The sequence below is a fragment of the Lissotriton vulgaris genome, chromosome 4_1 (genome assembly GCF_964263255.1).
Source record: "Lissotriton vulgaris chromosome 4_1, aLisVul1.2, whole genome shotgun sequence".
Lineage (NCBI taxonomy): Eukaryota > Metazoa > Chordata > Amphibia > Caudata > Salamandridae > Lissotriton > Lissotriton vulgaris.
This window is the reverse complement of record NC_141691.1, coordinates 1,998,689,242-1,998,712,007: the sequence shown is the minus strand read 5'-3', so window position 1 is coordinate 1,998,712,007 and position 22,766 is coordinate 1,998,689,242. Positions and strand designations below refer to the sequence as shown.

The 22,766-nt window shown below is 47.1% G+C and overlaps 1 pseudogene; it reads left to right on the top strand.

The window, feature by feature from the left end:
* Positions 1-303: 303 nt before the first annotated feature.
* LOC147724826 (uncharacterized) lies at positions 304-22,008 on the top strand (annotated as a pseudogene).
* The last annotated feature ends 758 nt before the right edge of the window (positions 22,009-22,766 follow it).

Here is a 22,766-nt window from a genome sequence, read left to right as displayed (position 1 = left end):
AGGGTACCCGATGCTCCTAAGAGAGCGTTTTCATGGCGCCTGACCCCCCATGCACTCACAGATTCTGCCTTCACTGAAGAAAGTAGGACAGATATTATAAAATATTTTGAGGAGAATGAGGGCTCGGCATCATCAGAAGCTATAGTGTGGGACGTATTCAAGGCGGTGATTCGAGGCTAATGTATCGCTAGACAGGCAGGGGTGCTGCGGGCTATCCGTCATACATTGGCCCAGCTTGAACGAGAGTTAAAAGAGCTGGACCTAGCCTTCTGCCGGGACCCCTCACCGGAGTTAGCAGGCCAGATGAAATCCAAACTGATAGCCTTTAATGAGGAAGCTCAACGAGAGGTTAAATTCCTGGGGAAGCAGGCGGAGGCCCGCAGATATGGGGAAGAGGACAGGCCGAGCAGGACACTGGCACGACTGATTGCCCCTTGCTCACAAGCACATTACATACACGCCATCAAGAATAATGCAGGGACACTTATCGTTGGTCAGGAGGCGGTGTTAGACACATTTGCCGAGTTTTACAAATCCCTATACACTACTAGACAGCCCACGGTCCCAGCTTCCCTAGAAAGCTTCCTAGATTCCATGGCTATTGTCTGGTTTAATGACCTCCACCGCCGTTATATGGATGTCCCTGTCACTGTCCAGGATATAGCCCAGGTGATTAAGAGCATGCCTGCGAATAAAGCCCCGGGCCCGGATGGTCTGACGACAGCCTTTTATAAGGCGTACGCCGAAGAACTTCATTCTGTGTTTGCTGAAGCCCTGGAGTTGGAGTCCCTACCGGACTCGATGCGCGAAGCCTTAATCATAACATTGCTGAAACCAGACAAGGACTGCCAGGTCCTCGACTCATATCGCCCTCTCTCCCTAATAAACGTTGATGTTAAGATTTATGCCAAGATCATTGCGGACAGACTTCAGCCCCTGTTACCGATGGTGGCACTACCGGATCAGTCTGGGTTTGTCCCTGGTCGAGCTACCTCACATAATCTCAGGACGATCTTTTCCATTTTGCATTACCTACATCCCTCTATACAGGCAGCAGTGATTTTCCTAGATGCCACTAAAGCGTTTGATTCGCTCGAATGGCCCTATTTGTTCAGGATTCTGGCCAGGATGGGATTTAGCCACAACTTCGTAACTCTGATTAAGTTGTTATACGACGCACCCAGAGCACGGGTCAGCGTGAATGGGCTCATCTCTCAGCCTTTTGCCATATCTCGAGGCACCAGGCAGGGTTGTCCCTTATCCCCACTGCTCTTTGCCATAGCAATGGAGCCCCTTGTGGCCAGAGTCCGACAACATCATACTGCAAGAGGGATAGGCTTCAGTTCCCGAAGTCTGCTGATCTCCCTGTATGCAGACGACGTCACGCTATACGTTATCAACCCTGCTGAGAACTTGAACCCCCTGCTGCGAGAATTTGTCCGTTTTGAGGGCTTAGCTGGTGTGTCCATTAACTGGTCCAAATCTGTCGTGTTTCCATTAACTGATACCACCAGGGAATCACCATCTGACTATCCCCTGCGCTGGGAGACGGACGCAGTTAAGTACCTAGGGATTTGGATCAGCCGTGACATCCAGGAGTTGTGGACCCTGAATTTTGGCAGAGCAGTAGACTGGCTGGAAGGGAAGGTGGAAATCTGGAGTAAACTCCCCCTGTCTCTGGTCGCGAGAATAGCACTGGCAAAGATGGTGGTCCTCCCCAAATGTTTATATTTATTTGTAAATATTCTGATACCCTTGACAGCGCACTTCCATGCGCGTGTGCGGTCGCTGCTGCTGACGCTTGTATAGGCTGGTGGCCAAGCGAGAACATCTTGGGCGTTACTCACGCTCCCGCTGCGCCAAGGCGGCCTGGGGGCTCCTGACATGAAATTGTACTCGTTGTGTGCGCAAGCACAATTCCTGCACTTTTGGGCCTTTCCAACCCCCTACCAACCGCATGTTGCGGTGGAGCTGGCTGTGGCGGCCCCATCGCCACTGAGCGTGGCACTATATGGCAAGATCTCCCGCCCGTCGAAAGACGTGGACACTGTGGACATGCTCCGCTGGTCATGGCGCGAGCTGCGCAACAGGGCGAAGCTCCCCCTGCTATACGCACCGGCCATTCCGCTACGTGGTAACCCAATGATGCCATGTTTGCATGATGGGGGCGGCGTCCTCACACTTCGAGGGCAGAGCCTGCACACTTTTGCTGACCTGTACCCAAACGGGACCTTCAGGGACCTGGGCTTGTGCACGGAAGGTCAACCCGAGTCATTCTCGGACTTATTCCTGTATCATTCCCTCAAGGAATCCTGCAAGGCATTGTGGCCCCACTTCCCAGAGGCGCCGCCGCAGCTCCTTGCCCTTCGAAACTTACTTTCGAGACCCTCTCCTAAAAAGCTTGTCTCTCGATTATACAACTGCATGCAAGAGCAATTCCCGGTCACTGTGCCTTCTTCTATGCAGGCCTGGAGCGCTGACCTGGAGACACCCCTAACGGAAGAGCAATGGGAATACTGCTGCAGACAACTTACTGCATTATCGCCCAATTACAGATTGAGATTGGTGCACTTCAAATTTCTACACAGGTACTATCGCACGCCGTTGTCACTGCACCGCATGGGCATCAGAGATTACGCTACATGCTGGAAGTGTGGCTGCGCAGATGCATCCTTCTTGCATGTGGCATGGAGCTGCCCTAAACTTGAGGAGTATTGGTCCAGCACTTTCACTGCCATTAATCAAATCCTGCACAGAACTGATGAGCCATCCCCGCTTCTGGGACTGCTGGGATATGTTCAGGACACCTTACCCAAACATAGGAAGTTACATGCGTTATTGTTCCTTTATGCCAAGAGACAGGTGGCGGTGCACTGGGGTCGTAAGGTGCTGCCTACATTTGCCTCGTGGGTACGGGATGTCACATATGGCAACGCTCAGCTTGAGCATTATTGGGAGACGATGCCCACCGCTTCTCGGCCTAAGGACATATGGGAGCCCTTCGTGCAGTGGTCGCGAGAGCGTGCAGATTCCCCCACTTCTGGGCACTCGCCTGCAGTAGAGATCTCTGATGATATGAGTTGACATCTCTGGTACTGTAATTAAGACCTCCTGTGAGGGTGACGTAAATAATTAATTTACTCTCTTAATTTCTATGCAGGTAAGTACTTAATCAATAATAACTCAGATCGGAAAGAAAAAAACCAGAGTCCGTGGTGTTAGAGTTCTTAGGGGTTTTATTCCTTAAAAAGGAATGGTCATGACCAGGATATCGGATTCTGACCACCACAGGGGTGTCAGAAGGGATAGAGCGCTCCATTTTATTAACAATACATAGCTTATATACTTAATTCATATCATAAGCAACAGTGCAAGAGGCGTAACAGCTGAGAGAAGACAAGATAACAGTATACACGTGGTACTAGTACGTAATCAAGAGGCGTGAACTAGGCGTGAACTGGAGGTGGGTGCTAGAAACGTCACAAAATAGGTGTCACAAAGGGGTGGCACTAACAGAATTGTTGCAATGTCAGCAGAAATCGGAAGCTTGGATGCGTGCGCAGCTGCATGACGTGTGATTGGAGGGGTGCAGGGGACTTGACATTTACACTGACGGAAAGAGACAGAAGTCTGGCATGTCAGATCAACTTGTACTTCTATCATATCTGATATCTGATGTTTAGGAACCATATTATCTGGGCGGAAAGGTCTCTAGGGCAGAAGCTATTCTATGCTAACTGTAGATGCGTGTATAAGCGCCTAAGTGTCTGCATGAGAAGCGTGGGGGCACGGGGCCTTCCATGGAAGCATGGTAACAGAGGCTATGAATTACTTGCATTGGGACGGGTCGGCCCTTTGGCTCTGCAGCTGGAGAGGATGTTTACTGAAGCTAGTAGGCAGGAATGCATTTTCGAGGAGCGGAACAGATAACTCGAAGGTTATAGTCAGTCTCGGCAGAAAGCAGGCTGAGCTGAGCGCGAGGGGCCGCGCTAGAAGTAAGTCAGAGTTCACGGGTACAGAGGTAGCCTGGGCAGAGGCTGTCAGAGTCAAAAAGCCAGAGAAGAGGCTCGATGGCAGAAATTCAGGGCCTACTCTGCCAGAGGAGAAAAACATGTAAAGTACACTACAAAAAGACGGTGGCATAGCATACTTAGGAACGGACTATATAATCCATTCAGGGTGGATCTGAAAGAGGACAAGTTAACGTTGGACGCAAATGTATTTGCGTCTTCATAGCTGACACAGGAGGGAAGTTACATGCACTTTAAGCTGGTACATGGAGTCGGTGGGGTACGCGCTAGGGAACATAACATGACCAAAAAATTTATATTTCCTCATTCCCTCCTTGTTCCCTACGGACCCTTCATGATATATCGATCCTCATGAATCGATCAGTTTGTTCTTGTAACATCATTTGTTCTTCTTTCTTTCGTTTACGTTTTGAGAGAAAACTGGAATGTTCAATACAAGAGGTGGCACATAGTCCACAAATCGCTGGCCCACACTGCAGGCACAGGCAGCAACTGAATAGTAGGACTAGGCCAATGCCTAGGAAGGATAGGATCTTCCATCCCCAAGCTGTTAACGTTGTCCAGAACCAACCGGACCAAGTCCAGGTGCCTGGATTCTGATGTATCTGATTTGCAATTTTATGGAGACGTGTGATAGCTTGATATACTGATGGTGCGTTTTGTGGTATGAAAACACAGCAACTTGACCCGATGACCTTACAAGCTCCACCTCTATCTGCCAAGATGACGTCAATAACAAGACGATTCTGAAGGACAACAACCCGCATGGCGGACTGCTCTTCTGTTAAGTTACCTAAGGCGGAGGCAGTTTCATTCACTACTGCTTCAAGTGTTCTAGTTAATCTACGTATTAATTTACTATTCTGAACAGGTCCTAAAAAGAAAAAGAATCCTTTATTAAAATCGGTGTACTGTTCCCATGCCGTTTCTGTGTAGTCGACAAGTGGGATATCTCTTCTGGGTCTATTCTTTACTAGATTGGAATTTCTATGGTAATCAGGGGGAGCTAGGAAAACAGGTGGCAGAAGGAATGCAATGTAACAGGTACCATCCCAATCTGGAGGTAGACGTATGTATGCGGTATGACCACAAACAAAGTAAGAATGACGAATAGCTTTAAAGGACGATTTTCCATGATCACTGAATTCGATCACAGTAGTGCATTTACTATGACCTAAGTGTACTGAACCTTTCTTCCTGATACATAATTCACCAGTGACTGGCAATACTGACATAATGGGTAGAACTGGTGCGGCTTCGGATTCAACAGTAAGAATCATAAGGCTAATTGTATAATTACCTAATCCATATACTTCATTTTCTAGATCAGTTCCTATTCTAGTGGGTAGTCCCTCCTTATCAGGGTAACAGACGTCGAGCAGGACCAAGTTCAGGTTTCCCCAAACCCAGCCCCCATCGAAAACAGCAATATCAGGATCTAAGGAATTTATTATTTTAAACCATGCTCCGCAAGAGCCATTGTGAGTGAATGGGTACGGAAAGAGGGGCAGAGCTCCCTTGTAATTCTGGTAGGGAGGGAGTCGGCCACATATCCAGCAATCTGTAGCATTGTTAGTTTGATGAGAATGGTGTAGCATACTAATAAAAGTGTTGTTGCGCAGCGCAAGTCTGTAGGAAAGTTCGTGTGGAGGTAACTCACTAAAAGCGTGTTCAGCAGATATATTGTAAACAGATTGTTCACGCTTGAAAATAGGACAATAGATAGGTAAAAGGATGCTAGCAACAATAATTAAAATACTCAGAATAAACATGATTAATAGTGTCACTATACAGTGACTACGAAGTGATTTACAGTATGTACGTTTCTTGGCTTCTCTCTCTCTCTCTATCTCGATCTAGGGGATACATGTCAGAAACTATTTAACCGATTCACCTAGGGGAGGACTTAAACAATTAAACTGTCTGACTTGCTAGATCGGAGTTTCATACGGTACTTTTCTTGGGGAGTTTTTTCTCGTTCAGATTCTGTAAAGTCTTTTGGCTCGACACAGTCTTTGGTGGGGGTGGACGAGTCTCGATCAGGTTTCAGTCCAAAATTTTTTTTCACATGACTCGTGTGAACCCACCCCTTTCTCCCTTCGATCTTCACGGCGGTCCTCGTGGTGAGAAGGACGGTCTTCGGCGATTTCCAGCGGGGCTCCAACGGACTCTTTCTATCAAAATTTCGCACTAATACGATGTCCCCAGGACGGACGTCGTGTGGCTTTACATCAGTGTTGTCAGGGAAGGCTGCGGCAACCTGTGAACGACATGATTGGAGTGCAGACATCAAGGAGGCAAGGTAATCTGTCAACATGTTACAATCAACATCAGTAATCTTTTTCGGAATGGGCGTCCCCCACATATTCGGTGGTCTGCCAAAGACCACCTCGTACGGGGATAGCCCTGATCTCGAATGGGCAACCATTCTCATGTAGAATAGTGCCACTGGCAGGGCGACTATCCAGTCGACCCCTTTCTCCTGACATATTTTTGCAAGGCGTATCTTTAGTGTCTGGTTATGCCTTTCTACCAGGCCTGCGGCTTCAGGATGTCGGACACAATGGAATTTCCACTGGTATCCCAGTAATAAAGAAACTTCTTTCATTAATGCAGATGAGAATGGCTGACCGTTATCTGAGTACACGACACGAGGCAAGCCGTATCGTGGGAAGAATTCACGAACCAGCTGTTTGGCAGTGGTCGGAGCAGTGTAATCTGGGACTGGATATGCTTCGGTCCAGCGGGACAGAGCACAAACAACTACGAGGACATATTTAAATCCTCGACAACGGTCCATCTGGATATAATCCATCTGGAGGACTTCAAAAGGGTGATCGGGAGGATGAAATCCACCTTGCTCTACAGGGACGCTTTTACCTGGATTGAACTGACAACAGATCATGCAAGTACGCACTTTCTGTTTCGCTGCTGCTCGTAAGTGTTTATTGTTCCAAAGATTTTGTAAACTGTCTAACATCACTTTCTCTCCTAGGTGTGCTGGACTATGTGCTGTATTTATCATGACTTGAACCATAGAGTCAGGGAGAAACCATGTAGATTTTCCCTTCGTCACCCAACCTTGATCTGTTTGGATCCCTCCTTGTTCAATCCATTTCTGTATTTCTTCTGGAGTAGCATGTGTCTGAATGTCGATAACATCTAGTGTGGGATCCCTGACTGTCATACAGTGTGTTGGTCCTGTCGTCTTTGTTATATCAGTTGTCTGAGTGTGAGTCAGTGCTGTATGTTTTGCTGTCTGGTCTGCCAGGTCGTTACCCTGGGAAACAGAATCTGTGACTTTAGTATGTGCTTTACACTTCATGACGGATATGCCTGATGGCAGATGTATTGCTTCTAACAGTGCTTGAATGAGGGGGCCATGTTGGATCTTGGCACCATGAGAGGTCAGGAAACCTCGTTCTTGCCATAACATGCCGAAGTCGTGTACAACTCCGAACGCATAACGGGAATCAGTGTATATGTTGACATTTCTGTTCTTGGCTAGAATACAGGCTCGGGTCAGAGCGATGAGCTCTGCCGCTTGAGCGGACAGTGTATCAATACGATGTGTTTCTTTAACTTCAGTTTCAGTGGTCACGGCATACGCGGCCACTAATTCTCCTGTACTTGTTCTCATACATGAACCATCCACATAAAGTGTCAGGTCAGGATTTGTCAATGGAACATCTGTTAAGTCTCGTCGGGGCTTTGTTACTGCATTAATGATCTCTATGCAATCATGCGGGGCTGGATCTGTCATAATGGTAGGTAACAGTGTTGCTGGGTTCAGGATGCTGCAGCGTCTGATTTCTATGTGTGGCTGGAATAGTGTTAATTCGTAACCTGTCAGTCGTGCTATAGTCAAGTGCTGAGTTTGGGTTCTGTTTAAAAGAACCTCTACAGAGTGTGGCACTTGAACTGTTAACTGATGTCCTAAAACAATTGAATCGCTTTGTCTTATTGCTAACGCTGTTGCTGCTACTGACTTTAAGCATGCAGGGAGTGCCTGTGCTACGGAATCCAATGTACTTGAAAAATAAGCGCAAGGCTTATGTGAACCTGCCTGATCTTGAGTGAGGACAGACAATGCTGTACCGTCACGTTCTGTAACAAAAAGTGTAAACGGTTTGCTGTAACATGGTGTCGCTAAAACTGGTGCTTGGCATAATGCTTTCTTTAATTCCTCAAAGGCTTGTGTGTGTTCCTGAGTCCAAGGGAGGGCAATCGAAGTTGCTGCCTCCTGCGTCGTTAACTGGATGAGTGGTTTAGCTAGAAATGCATATTGAGGAATCCATTGTCTGCAGTACGAGGTGAGGCCTATAAAGGCCCGCACTTCCTTTTGTGTCTGGGGTCGTGGCATGTTTACAATTAACTGAATACGATCGGGAGTGAGCTGTCTCCCCACTTTGGACAGCAAGTGACCCAAGTATACAACTTGCTGAACACAGAATTGTAGCTTCGAAGGAGACACCTTGTGTCCCTTGTCGGCCAGGAAATGTAAAACTGTCAGTGATGCTTGTTCACATTCGGGTTCACTTCGTGCGGTGATCAGTAGATCATCGACGTATTGCAGTAAAGCGGTGTTAGCTGGCATTTGAACACAATCCAGTTGTCTTTTCAGTGCTTGACTATAGATGCTGGGGCTTTCTGTGAATCCTTGAGGTGCGCGGGAAAATTTGAAGCTTCGTCCATTTAAACTGAATCCGAAGAGATATTGGCTCTCCGGATCAATAGGTACACTGAAGAAAGCGTTCTTGAGATCAATTACAGTAAAGAACGTTGCTTCTGAATCAATGGCAGTCAATAGGGAAGAGATATCGGGGACCACAGGGTACTGTGGTACAATACATTTATTCAGTTCTCGAAGATCAATCACCAGCCGATATGCTGGCGGTGCATTGGGGTCTGTACGTTTAAGAATTGGAATGATGGGTGAATTACAGATATTGGAGTCGGTCTCTACGACCACTCCCTGGGCAATGAGCTCTTCAATGATTTTCAGTAAAGCCACTACAGCATCGGGTGGTAACTTGTATTGTCTGATTCTGGGTAGAACAACTCCTGTCTTGAGTGTAACACGGTATGGGGTGATATGCATACAACCTACGTCAGCTGGGCCTTTTGCCCATAGGTGATCTGGTACATTTTTCAATCTGACATCAAATTCTCGTAAAACATAATGACCCTTGAAATCCCGTAGAAAGAGTCTAACTCCCTCCGGGGAACAACATATTATAGCTCCTAGAGCCTTCAGAGTTTTAATTCCTAGCAAGTTCTCTGGGCATGAGTTCGTAAGTAATAAATCTGTAACTCGTGACAATGGACCCACAGCCAAGGGTACTGGTTCCGATACTTCATTTACAATAGGCTGTCCTGAAAATCCAAGGGAAACATTCTGTGAGCCTGAGAGGGGTGCCCCTGGGACTTCATTATGACTGATTGTGGTGCGGCTTGCCCCTGTGTCAATTAAAAACTTTCTGTCTTTTCCCAATACGTGACTGTGTACATAAGGACCTTCTTGATCTACAGGAATTTCAATAAGAGGCAAACCACCTTCCCTCTCTAGGCTGTTTCATGTATATCGGGGGTAATCTGGATATGCAGATTGGGCATACTGGTACATCTGTTGTGAAACTTGCTGAGTCGCGGCAATGGGCTGTGGTCCTGCTACTGTCTGTGCTGTATGAGATGGAGCATGCATAGGCTGTGTATTCTGCATTGGCTGTACATTTTGTGAGGTCTGTTGCTGGACCTGATCTTGTCTAGGCGGATGCGGTCTTTCTTTAGTTTTACCTGTGAAATGTTATGTTTCAGGACTGGGCATTCATGTACGTAATGACCTGGCTGTTTACAATAATTACATGTCCCTTTAACGGGAGCTGTAGTGTGACTTGTCTGGGTCCCACCTTTTCTCTGGCCGTCGGCTGGGACCGTCTGAGCTACTAACATTTTCATCTTGGTGTCTTTCATACGTTTCTGTTCCTGATCTTGTTCTTCTCTAATTCTGTTCTGATGATATTGTAACATTTGTAACATCTGGGATGGCGTATTTGCCTGCCAAGTACTTTCAACTTTGTACACTCTGTTTTTAACTAATGGTAGGGAGTTCTCGACTAGTTTTGATACAAAAAGGTGTGGATATGACTCGCTGCTTGGTTGTAGGCCACTATTTATAATGAAACATTTCTCAAATCGGGAATAGAAGTCACTAGTATCTTCATCATGTTTCTGTTTACAGGACGAGATGGCGTCCCAATCTTCCTTTCTAGTTGTCAATAATCTTGGCAGAACCTGTACTATTAATCCGGGTAATGCTTTAGTCCTGTCCCCAAGGCCTACCCCTGGGACCCGTTTGCTTTCTTCGTCTTCTATTTCTGCCCATGCAATCTTTGTGTCCCCCACCTCCCATTCTTTTTCCTTTAATTTCTCGTAAATGCCCGTGGGCAACAGCACCTTCAACATTTTCATGATATCATCATACGTGTAATCCCCCATTAGTAACATGTCTTTAAGCTCTCTGTGAAAACCTGCAGGGTCTTTATCATGACACGGAACTAGTTTCTTCATTTCTAACAGTTCTAACTTAGTCAGTGGCGTGTGCACATATACACGTTTCAAGGTGTGATCCGTACCCATAACTGGGTGTACTTCTCGTAAGGGGTTCTGACTTTCAATGCCACTACCGCATTGCATGTGGTACGTTTTCCTTTCTAGAGGTGGGGCGGGAACATATTCAGAGCTTATGAAGGTGTTATATTTATGTCGTTGTTCTAGAATTATTTGTATTAACTTGGTACTGAAACCTCTCCATCTATCCATGAGTAGTGCTTCTAATGTTTCGTGTAAGGGACCTGGATCGGAATTTTTATTTCTATATTTCGTGAGGAGGTGCTGAATCATGTATACACCTGCTAATTTCTGTTCGTCTGGGGAAAGGTTTAGAAACGTCTGTGCTAAGGTATCATCATTATATATGTCTGGATTTTCGGCCCATAAGATGGCTGACCGGGCTAGTTCTTGTTCATCCATCGAATTGAGTACATGGTACCCCATTCTTTCTCGTAGTCTTTTATCGGTCTCCTGGAACTGGTGTTCAGAAGAATTCGGGTTTGTTAAAGCAGAGAGAAAAACTCTCTTGTTTTCCGGACGGATGCCTTTCCTAAGGTAAGCTCCCTTACCTACATACGCTATAGTATCTGTAGTTCTTTCTGGTTCTTCAAGTTCTTCTTCCTCCTCGGAGGAAGCTTTGTCATTCCCTTTCTGGTGTACCGTTATCACTGCTTTTCTAATTTTCTTGTACATACTGGCTATGCAAGCCCCCCTGTCATGTTTTCCATCGGCTATATTTTGACCCCACTTGTTCAGTGCATCTAATTCACTTTGATCTGTTCCGGGCCTGTCTCGTTCTCTTATTAAACAATTTATGAAAAATCGTAGTATCTGTGCTTGAATGTCAACCTTCTGTTTCTCCATTGCATCCTTGATACTGTCAGGGTCTTTCCCTGTCTGAACAAACTCATATATTCTATCTAGACGGTCCTTCATTCCTACATAGCATAACAAGATATCAGTGGCAGATCTTAACCGTAGTGATGCCAATATCATTAGATCGTTTTTACCGGGTACTGGATCATATCTACAAACGGAAATGTTTTCTCTGAGTGCGTCAAGACGGGGTGACTTGAACGTGAGAGGACTCTGCATGTCCCTGAGATTGAATCTGGGTGTTAATGGCGGGGTCCGAAGACCCGCGGTCGCACCTCCTGAAGCGGATGCTTGGGCATTATCTCCCTGCGGAGTCTGGATCTGAACTTGAATTTGTCGTTTAGTAGGATCAGGTAGGCCTTGCTTCGGTAGGTCAATTTTGGGTGCGGGAAGTGGCGGGGCTGGCGGAGCGGGGGAGGTCTGTCGCGGTACCGGCGGAACATGATCTGGGGGCGGAGTGCCACCCCCGTCCCTGTCAGGAGGCAGGGCACGAACAGGCAGATTGGTGTAACCTGGTGCTACATCCTCTAGATAAGAATTTAGGAATATGTCTTTAGTAGTCTTATGCATTACTTTAGTTGGAACTAATGGTGGCGGTAAGCTTTTCGGTATTTCTGATAGGGCCTCAGGTGAACCCTCAGCCGCAAGATACATACCGTTTACGAGATTGTTTCGGGCACGGTCTATTTGTTCTGTTTTTACTCGGATCCCTTCAATAACTAATTCGTTTTCTTGGGCTTTTCCTGATTCTTTAAGTCTGTCTTCTCTACGGAGTGCTTTCTCAGCACGCTTATGGGATTCTTTACGCCAAAATTCTATGGCGTCTTTCTGAGATTGTCTAGCTTTCTTTTTCCATAATGCTTCTTCTACCTTCATGATGCACTCGGCATCCCATGTTCCGGTAGTGGGCCATCTGTGTCTTTCGTCTAGATGCTTGGTATAGTCGGCCCATAAGTCTAGATACAATATGGCATCTATGCCATGTTTATGATACATAAAATTACCTGGAGTGTCCCTAGGGGGGATAGGAATTTCTTCCTCCAGTATCCCTTTCCTAGTTCCTATCTGCTTTAACTTGTTGAAAAACGGCATTTTTGCTTACTTATTACTGAATACTCAATCCTTACTCCTTAATACTGGTTACAGCTAGTTTATACGAGAAACACAATAATGCACATTAAACGGTCACATTCATACCACGACATTAATCACATAAGAAGACATTTGAGACATAGATGACTACCCCCTATACTGGATGTACTGCTCAACAGTACAGATACACTGGTGTAACAGTGCAGAAATTCAGAATACTGGATATACTGCTAAACAGTACAGATACACTGCCTAAAAACAGTGCAGACCGGACTTGTGTACCCAAACCCGTCTAGATACGTCCCAGCAATGGTACTCACCGGGAAGCACGGAAACAGAAGGCCTCGGAAAACTCGACTGGACTGGACTCAACTCGACACTTCGGAAAACTTCGGAAAATTTCGGAAAACTTCGGAAACCTGGTGGGCCTCTTGACACCTCGGACCTTGCTTCTTTCGGCTAGGCTCTGGTCGGGATCCTCCGCACTCCTCACCGCCTCGTCTGGGCACTGATCGCAGTCTTCGTCACCTCCGTGGGCCAGAGGGAGATGCAGGAAATCCTGCCGGTACGCGTAGGTTCCGTCTAACTGATGGCAGGGGACAGAGCTTGCAATGCGCCAACCGGCGCGTGAGGTGGGGGAGGGGTCCCTATTCGGGCGCCAAAATGACGTAAATAATTAATTTACTCTCTTAATTTCTATGCAGGTAAGTACTTAATCAATAATAACTCAGATCGGAAAGAAAAAAACCAGAGTCCGTGGTGTTAGAGTTCTTAGGGGTTTTATTCCTTAAAAAGGAATGGTCATGACCAGGATATCGGATTCTGACCACCACAGGGGTGTCAGAAGGGATAGAGCGCTCCATTTTATTAACAATACATAGCTTATATACTTAATTCATATCATAAGCAACAGTGCAAGAGGCGTAACAGCTGAGAGAAGACAAGATAACAGTATACACGTGGTACTAGTACGTAATCAAGAGGCGTGAACTAGGCGTGAACTGGAGGTGGGTGCTAGAAACGTCACAAAATAGGTGTCACAAAGGGGTGGCACTAACAGAATTGTTGCAATGTCAGCAGAAATCGGAAGCTTGGATGCGCGCGCAGCTGCATGACGTGTGATTGGAGGGGTGCAGGGGACTTGACATTTACACTGACGGAAAGAGACAGAAGTCTGGCATGTCAGATCAACTTGTACTTCTATCATATCTGATATCTGATGTTTAGGAACCATATTATCTGGGCGGAAAGGTCTCTAGGGCAGAAGCTATTCTATGCTAACTGTAGATGCGTGTATAAGCGCCTAAGTGTCTGCATGAGAAGCGTGGGGGCACGGGGCCTTCCATGGAAGCATGGTAACAGAGGCTATGAATTACTTGCATTGGGACGGGTGGGCCCTTTGGCTCTGCAGCTGGAGAGGATGTTTACTGAAGCTAGTAGGCAGGAATGCATTTTCGAGGAGCGGAACAGATAACTCGAAGGTTATAGTCAGTCTTGGCAGAAAGCAGGCTGAGCTGAGCGCGAGGGGCCGCGCTAGAAGTAAGTCAGAGTTCACGGGTACAGAGGTAGCCTGGGCAGAGGCTGTCAGAGTCAAAAAGCCAGAAAAGAGGCTCGATGGCAGAAATTCAGGGCCTACTCTGCCAGAGGAGAAAAACATGTAAAGTACACTACAAAAAGACGGTGGCATAGCATACTTAGGAACGGACTATATAATCCATTCAGGGTGGATCTGAAAGAGGACACGTTAACGTTGGACGCAAATGTATTTGCGTCTTCATAGCTGACACAGGAGGGAAGTTACATGCACTTTAAGCTGGTACATGGAGTCGGTGGGGTACGCGCTAGGGAACATAACATGACCAAAAAATTTATATTTCCTCAAGGGTGCGACCTGCGTATGACTGCACCCCACTGGGGCGAGTTGTGATTGACGTTGCTCTGTCTGGGCCTTCATGCTGATGTATCTCCGTGTTTTGCTGTATCCCTCCCCTGGCCAGGTGTCCCCATGTGTGAGTCTGCTCCCCCCATCATTCCCCACACAGTTGTGTATTGCCTGCCCGATGTATTCCCTGCTGCTGACTGCACATCCGCATTGGGACGTCTTGCCCGGATGCACAGATCCTTCCACACTAGCCCTGGTATGCCCGTTCGATATTCCTCCTCTGCACCTGAGTTGGTTTTGTTGTTGTTTTTTGGGGGGGGGAGAAAAGGATCTACAGATATTGCCTGATCCGCACTGGTGGCTTCCCACATCGTAATGCCTGTACACATGTACTGTTACCTTGCCACTACCTCTCCTTAGATGGCACACTGTATGTCTATAGACCCCAAATATGTAAGATAAATTGCTTTGCTACTGTTACACATACTTACGTCACGCTGATCTATGCCATATATAATGCTGCATTGTACATTGAACGTTACGTCACTTTGCTCAAGATACACCTCATTCTAATAGCGGCCAGCCTCCGGGTTGTTGGCGTGACGCTGTGTAACCTTATCGATCTCTAATAAAAGTCTTACACAAAAAAAAAAAATTCTATAGGCGGTTCATTTCACATTTTTCAGATGTGGCGGTTCCGATGACGTCATTGTTGAAAAAGGGAGTTGCTTTTGTCTGGTCATCTGAGGCACAATCCGCTTTTCAGCAACTGATTGATAAATTTACTTCTGCACCCGTGTTGGTGCATCCTGATCCTGCCCTGCCATTTTACGTTGAGACAGACACTTCCTTATGTGCGGTAGGAGAGGTCCTTTCACAGAGGGACGCTGAGACCGGATTTATGCATCCAATTGCGTTCTTCTCGAAGACATTGTTACCTGCTGAACGCAATTACACGGTGGCTGAAAGGGAGTTGCTCGCTATCAAGCTATCATTTGAGGAATGGAGACATTATTTATGGGGGGCTCGGCATTCGGTAACAACATACACGGACCATAAAAATCCAGAGTTTTTTCGCTCTGCTAGAGCTTTGACCCCGAGACAGATGCGCTGGGTTCTGTTTTTTAACGGATATGATTTTGTTATTACTTACAGACCTGCAGCCCAGCAAGTAAAATCAGACGCTCTGTCTCGTATTCATGTGGGTCAGATGGAAATGGGATATGAGAAAGAAATAAGACCTATGATTGCAAGTGAGAAGATTGTAGGGGTCGCTTCTGCAGATGACTTTATGGCCTCTGTGAAGAGTAGGTTGAGCAATATAGATCTTGTTCCCTGGTTATCACAATCATTATTTGTAATTCAGGATGGGTTATTATACCGCGAAGGTCGGTTGTTTATCCCTCCTGAACTAAGGGAGTCAGTCCTTCAGTGGTGCCATTCTTCTGCTTTGGTGGCACATCCTGGAATTCACAAGACCAAGGAGTTATGTCTGCGATGGTTTTGATGGGATACCTTGGCACGTGACGTTCAGGGGTTTGTCATCTCTTGCCCTGTCTGTGCGACTAGTAAACCCTCACATTCCAAGCCTTATGGGTTGTTGCAGCCCTTGGCAGTTCCGCCGGCCCCGTGGCATACCATAAGCATGGATTTTGTTTCAGATCTTCCTCCTATGTCTGGGTATACGGCTATTTTGGTAGTAGTGGATTTATTCACTAAAATGGCACATTTCATTCCATTACCTAAGATCCCTACAGCTAAGGAGATGGCAACTGTGTTTATGGGTTCAGTGGAAGGATACACAGGTTGCCGTCAGCCATAGTAACAGATAGAGGCGCTCAATTTGTGTCACACTTTTGGACAGAACTGTGTTCATTGTTACATATGGAGATACAGATGTCATCTGCGTATCATCCGCAGTCTGATGGACAGACGGAATGCACAAACCAAACAATGGAACAGTACCTTAGATGTCTTGTGACATCTTTGTCCTGTGATTGGGTTACTGCTCTTCCTTTAGCGGAATTTGCGTATAACAACAGCACGCATTCTGCTTTAGGGATGACTCCTTTCTATTGTTCTATGGGATACCATCTTAAAGCTATTTCCCTTTAGCCTACAGGACACGTACCGGCTATAGATGCTATGAGTAAGTCATTGAGTCACATTTGGACAACAGCCCATGAACAGTTACAGAAAGCTAAGGACACAATGAAAACACAGGCTGATAAGCATAGAGTGCCAGCTCCCTCCTATGTAGTGGGAGATCAGGTGTGGTTGGCCACCAAGAACCTTAGGATTCAGGGATCCAGGAAGTTACAATCTCGTTGCATGGGTCCCTTTCCTATTGCTAAGGTGATAAATCCATTGGCAGTGAAACTTGAGTTGCCCGAGGATTATAAGGTACATCCTGTGTTTCATACTTCTCTGTTAAAACCATACGTTAGATCCACACAGAAGCTGCCACCGCCACCCCCCCTCATGGTTGAAGGTCAGGAGGAGTTTGAAGTAAATTCCATTTTAGACTCACGGCCAGTGGCGGTTTCTCCATATGGGCGTCGGGGCTCCGCCCCCGTTACAATCAACAAAAGAAGTGCTCAATGAATGCTCATATTTTTTTAAATAAAAAAGTACCCGATTTTAGTAGTCTTCTAAATTATACTCTGCCAGTAGTGAACACAGGGCACTGTCTGCCCCACTCATCGATAAAGCTGCGGTGACGGTGGCTGTTTTGAAGTCTGGATCACGTGACAGTCTCCTTGCATGCTCCCTGGGTGGGCCTAAAGAAGCCTAAGTGTTTGCTGGCTGACAACCTCACAGCCCTGAAGGCTGTGATGTCATCAGCTCGGCAAAGACCTAGCTTCATGGTCCAGTCTCCACCCCCTAATGGCGTGGAGGTAAAGTTAGCCACAGGCGTTTTAATACCAAGCCCGATATCGCTAACCCTCCACGTCAATCAGGGAGTGGAGAGTTTGTCACCACACCCCTTTCCCAACTCATTACAGGGCGTGCTGGGACTCACCCTGTAACGAGTTGGTAAAGGGGTGTGGCAGGCGGGAAGCTAAGGAATCGAGTCTGTGCAGACTCGTCCTCAGACTGCTTTGGGCACGTGAGTCTACACTGTCCACTGTGGCGGAACTCACTGGAAGCCATTTTTAACTGTGTTAAGAGCCATAGTTTGACTCCAGCAAGACGGACACGGACTGCATTTAGAACTTACTCCGTCTCCGAGAGTCCCGAGACAGTCCAGCATTACTGCAGTGCACCCCTGGCAGCAGCTAGTCCCAATGTTTGCTGCTTGCTGCTGCCACAGCACTGATTGGACTGCGGGTGTCGGGACAAAAGTGAACTCAGGAGTCAGCAGTTCACCAGCGCAGGTAAGGCCCAGGCGGGCTTTTTTTTAAGTTATATTATTTTGGCTTTTTTTTGGTTTGTCCTGCTCCGGGAATTTGCTCTTAGTTTTAAACATTTTAGGCCTCTCTCTATCCACCATCTACAGCCCTCCAATTGGGTCCATCAATGGGCTACGTGGCGTGTGCTGACTTTGAGCTTTATTAATGTATTTTGTATCCCAAAGGTCAAGCTATTAAGATGCACAGATTATGACGCCGTTGCCTGGCTCGCTCCGCTTCGAAACCAGCTTTAAGGCAGACAAAGGAGGCGGGGGGGGAGCTCTTTTCTGCTTCCAGGGGTCACGGACACACGACAGTCTGCCAGGTGCCCTCTAAGTTAACGTTCTACATGAATATGAGTGCAATTCGAAGAAAAGTGCCATGAGGAGAAAAGCATCGGATCACATAAAACTGGGTCAAATTAACCCGAATTGTGGCAAGTAAGGGGGAAACAACATTATCACGACTAAAGACAAATAGATGAGCATGAAATATTGTTTGTGTGTGTTTCGGTTAGTGTGGAAATACTTGAGTCTGTTGTGTACCTGTGTATGTGAAGTAGTGTGCATATTGTGTATTTAGTTGGTATTGATGCACAAAGTGTTTGTGTGGTTGCGATAGATGTGTGCGTGTGTGGTGTATTGATGCCTATTCCTCTATTGTTTATTTTGCTCTTTATTTCTCCCATCACTCTCTCCTATAGATGCATGGCACTCTTACAAACAAGCTGTTTGCTGGTGTAGGTAGTGCTGCTACAGCCTGTGTTGAGAAACGTTGGGTAGGAGAGGGGCTAAGGGGGGTTGTGGTGATTTTGTTGAGCAGCTCCTGTCAGAAGGAAGGGGGGGGGGGGTTTAATGACATGATTGCTGCTCCCCCGCACACATGCCAACAATAGGGGTTGCGTTACCTGCAATGAGCAGGCTCCAAGCCTAGAACTCCATCATCGTGTTGTTCACCTTCTGACTTAGGAGCTAAGCATCTTTCCCGGGTATCCCAGGGTATCTGCACTGTCACACCATCCTTGTGTGGATAGCTGTCTTGACACTGCACGAGAATGGCATATTAATGATAGCACTAAGGTGACACTAAACATTGCTTAAACTACACTATAGTGATACATTGGGAGGGATAGACTATGTGATGGTGACAACAGGTTGGTACATTGCACGATGGTGACACTGCACAGTAGTGACAGAACAGGGATAGCACTACATGTTGGTGACACTGCATGGTAGTGACAGCAGAGTGGACAACATTGCACCAGGGTAAAATTTGCTTGAAAATGCAACATTTGCACACTGTTATAAAAAAAAGTTCTCCCCCCCCTCCTGAATATCCATCCCTTATGACGGGCGGGCTCGCCACAGTGCACTCACCACAACTTATACGCCTCACCACTTTCAAATGTCACCAGCCGCCACCGCTCACGGCGTAGGAGAGGGAGGCTGTATTACTTAGTGGATTGGAAGGGATATAACCCTGAAGAACGGACCTGGGAACCAGCTAGTGGTGTGCATGCCCCTAGGTTGGTGCGTTTGTTGCGCCGTCCTACGAAACCTCGCCCGGTGGGAAGGCCTTTGGTGGGGGTGGGGGGGATACTGTTAAGAAATAGGCTGAGTCTCTGTCCGCTTTCTGTGGCTTTCTGTGGCCATGCATGACTGGTCACATGACTGACTTCGTTCCGGAGCTGTTTAAAGGCGGGCTCTATTCTATGTCAGGAAGCGGAGGCGAGGATTTTGCTAGTCCTTTCTCCATTTTATTGGACAGCACGTTTAAAGATATAAGAAATAACATAACATGAAGCTACCCTAACCAACATGGCAGCGGTAGTCATGGAAACATATAGCCAATCACAGTCCACACAACAGCATATAGGGATCCCACGTCGGTAGTCCTTCCTCTTTTTTCATTGCTACTGCGTCAAGATATGTCCAGTTTTCCTTATTCTTGTGGCGTGGCATTATTAGGGAGTTATTGTGACAGCGCTTATATTTATACGCTACTTGTTTTAGACCTTGCCTTGCTTTATAGGCTTTAATTCTTCTGTTGGTCTGACGCAGTAGGCTTTCAGCCCGAGCGTCTTAATTGCGCGTGTGCGCAGGTCTGAGGTGTCGGCTTTGACGCCGACCGGCTTTTTCTCCACAGCGCTTTTCGCGCTTGTGGCGGACACGCGCTGAGGCACAGCGCTTCAGTTTTTAGTCATTTGCGTCTCTTCCCCACACCGACGCCATTAGTTACGGCAAGATTACATTTTGTGACTAAAATTCTTTTATCACAAAAAATATTGTTTTTCTTTTACTGTCGACTTCTGTGGGTGCCTGTGTTGGGGAAAAACCCCTATTATCTAGTTTGGGGTGTACTTCTGGTGGCCCATCCCTCTGCACAAATGCAAACTCGTCAAGACCATGATTATTTGGCAGAAGATTCTGACCAGCCTAATCAGCCCCTATTGCACCCTCCTGCAGAGGTGGACAGACTCCTGTCTTCGGCAATTGCCCAGGCGCTGGCCTCTCTGCAGGACAGTGTCAATAAGCTGTCTGCACATGTATTCAAAGGTACTAACTTTTTAGGCGACAGCCGGGCTGGGCCCAGTGGTGTGCCTTCCCAGCCATCACACACGGCCAGAAAGCGTAGCGCGGGGCACCTGGAAGGCTTCAGCAGACTTGCAGAAGTTTTTCATAAGAGTGCGCGCACGCTGAGAAGCGCACCCTACTGGGGGGACGACTCACCCGGAAATATTGGTGATGAGACCACCCAGGACCTCATCATCTTCTCCCTAGAGGGAGAAGATGATGAGGAGGGTTTCAATGATGATGACGAGGATGAGTCCTCTGAAGACATGGCAGATGTTGGTAGGTCTTGGCGCCCTAAATCCAATATCTCAGAGTATGGTGATAGTGAACTGGTTTCACCTGACATGTTTGATCCCACCACTATTTATAGACCCCGTTCTTCGGAATGGATTCCAGAAAGGTCTACTGCTGATTATGTTGCCGCCAAACTACGTCAACCTCTTTCCCAAGATGTGCGCTTACGTCTACGCTCTGAGTGTCCACGGCCTAATCTTCCAAATAGAGTGGCGGCTACACCCGAGATAGACCCTAAGCTTTGCACTTTTTTCGCCAAGTACATTAAGGAACCCAAAAAGGGCATAGACTAATCCTGGAAGGCTTGCCAGGACAAGTTACTGGACGTTGTTGGACCTTTAACTAAAATAATAGAGCTTGCACATCGTTCTAAGGAGACAGGTATGCCTCTTCCTGTAGAGGATGTAGCGGGTTAGGCTCAAAGAGCGATTTGCCTTCTTGGCAATGCCAATTGTGCTCTTTCCGCGGAACGTCGCCGTTCCCTTTTGCTAAAAATTTACCCCAAGTTGGGAAGAGTTATCTTCTCTGAAGCGGGTGCAGTGGCGCAAGGTGCCTTATTTGGAGATCCCTTTGTCAAAGAACTGGGGAAATTTGTAGCAACCTTCTTGGCATTAGACAAGGCTCAAGCCTCAATGAAGAAAATGTTCCCGAAGAAGGTTTTTGGCGGGGCCGGCAGAGGCAGGGGTCGCTCTTCCGGCCGCCAGTTCCAGCAAGGCTCTAACAGAGGCCAACCAAGAAGGAACAACGGATGGAATGATGGACGACAGGGTTCCTTCTACCCCTCCCGAGATGGCAGGGGCCAAGGCAGAGGACGTGGTGGCAACCAGTCCAATTCCAAAGGATTTAACAGTAAGCTTTACCATCATTTCTCCAGTTCGTCTGGGGGGGAGAATTACCTTGTTTCTTCAGGCCTGGTCAGATCTAACATCGGACTCTTGGATTCTAGAAACAGTTCAAGGATTTCACATAGAGTTTTACGGTTCCCCCGTCCAAGAGTCTCGTCCTCGTCCACTGACTTTTTCTCATGCAGAACAGGAACTCATAGATCTAGAGGTTCAGGCTATGCTGATGAAGGGCGCAATAATTCCCGCGTCTCTCCATCCGCACGGTTTTCTCAGCAACATTTTTTTAGTCGAGAAAAAAGGCAAAGGTTTCAGACCAGTCATCAACCTACGTTCCTTCAACGAATGGTTGATTTACAGACACTTCAAGATGGAGGGTATCCATCTACTAAGAGACCTCTGACTTCAGAATGACTGGTTGGTTCGTTTGGACCTGAAGGATGCGTATCTTTCGGTTCCAATCTTCCCTCCGCATTGTTGTTTCCTCCAGTTTCTATGGAAGAATCAAGTCTACGAATTTCGTACCCTTTGCTTTGGTCTGTCATCAGCACCATGGTGCTTTACCAAACTCCTTCGACCGGTTGTCGAACACCTCCAAACCATGGGGTTCCATCTAATAATTTACTTGGACGACATTCTCTTAATGAATCAGTCCAAGGAGCTCCTTCTGCGACATCTTCAGGTGACCATATCTCTTCTTCAGTCTCTGGGGTTTATCATCAATTCCCAGAAGTCGGACTTGGTCCCCCATCAGGAATTGACTTTCCTAGGATTTCTGATAAAAAGACGGACGCAACGCTACATCTTCCTTCTCAGAAGATTTCCAAAATCAAGAAGGAGATTCGCAAGGTCCTCCGTCGGGACCCCATTTCCCTCCGTCAATTGGCCAGGATTGTGGGCTTACTGTCTTCATCGATTCAGGCCATTTTTCCAGGCCCGCTTCATTACAGGGCTCTCCAGAGACTAAAAGCATTCCATCTTCGCAATGGCCTCACGTACTCGGAACTCATTTCCTTGTCCACGGAGGCCAGGTCGGAACTCGCATGGTGGTTGGACTACATGGATGCTTGGAACGGGAAAGCGATATTCGGCTCCCGTCCGGATCTGGTGATCGAATCGGATGCCAGTCGCCAAGGTTGGGGAGCCCGGTGCGGCTCCCTCTCGGTGGGAGG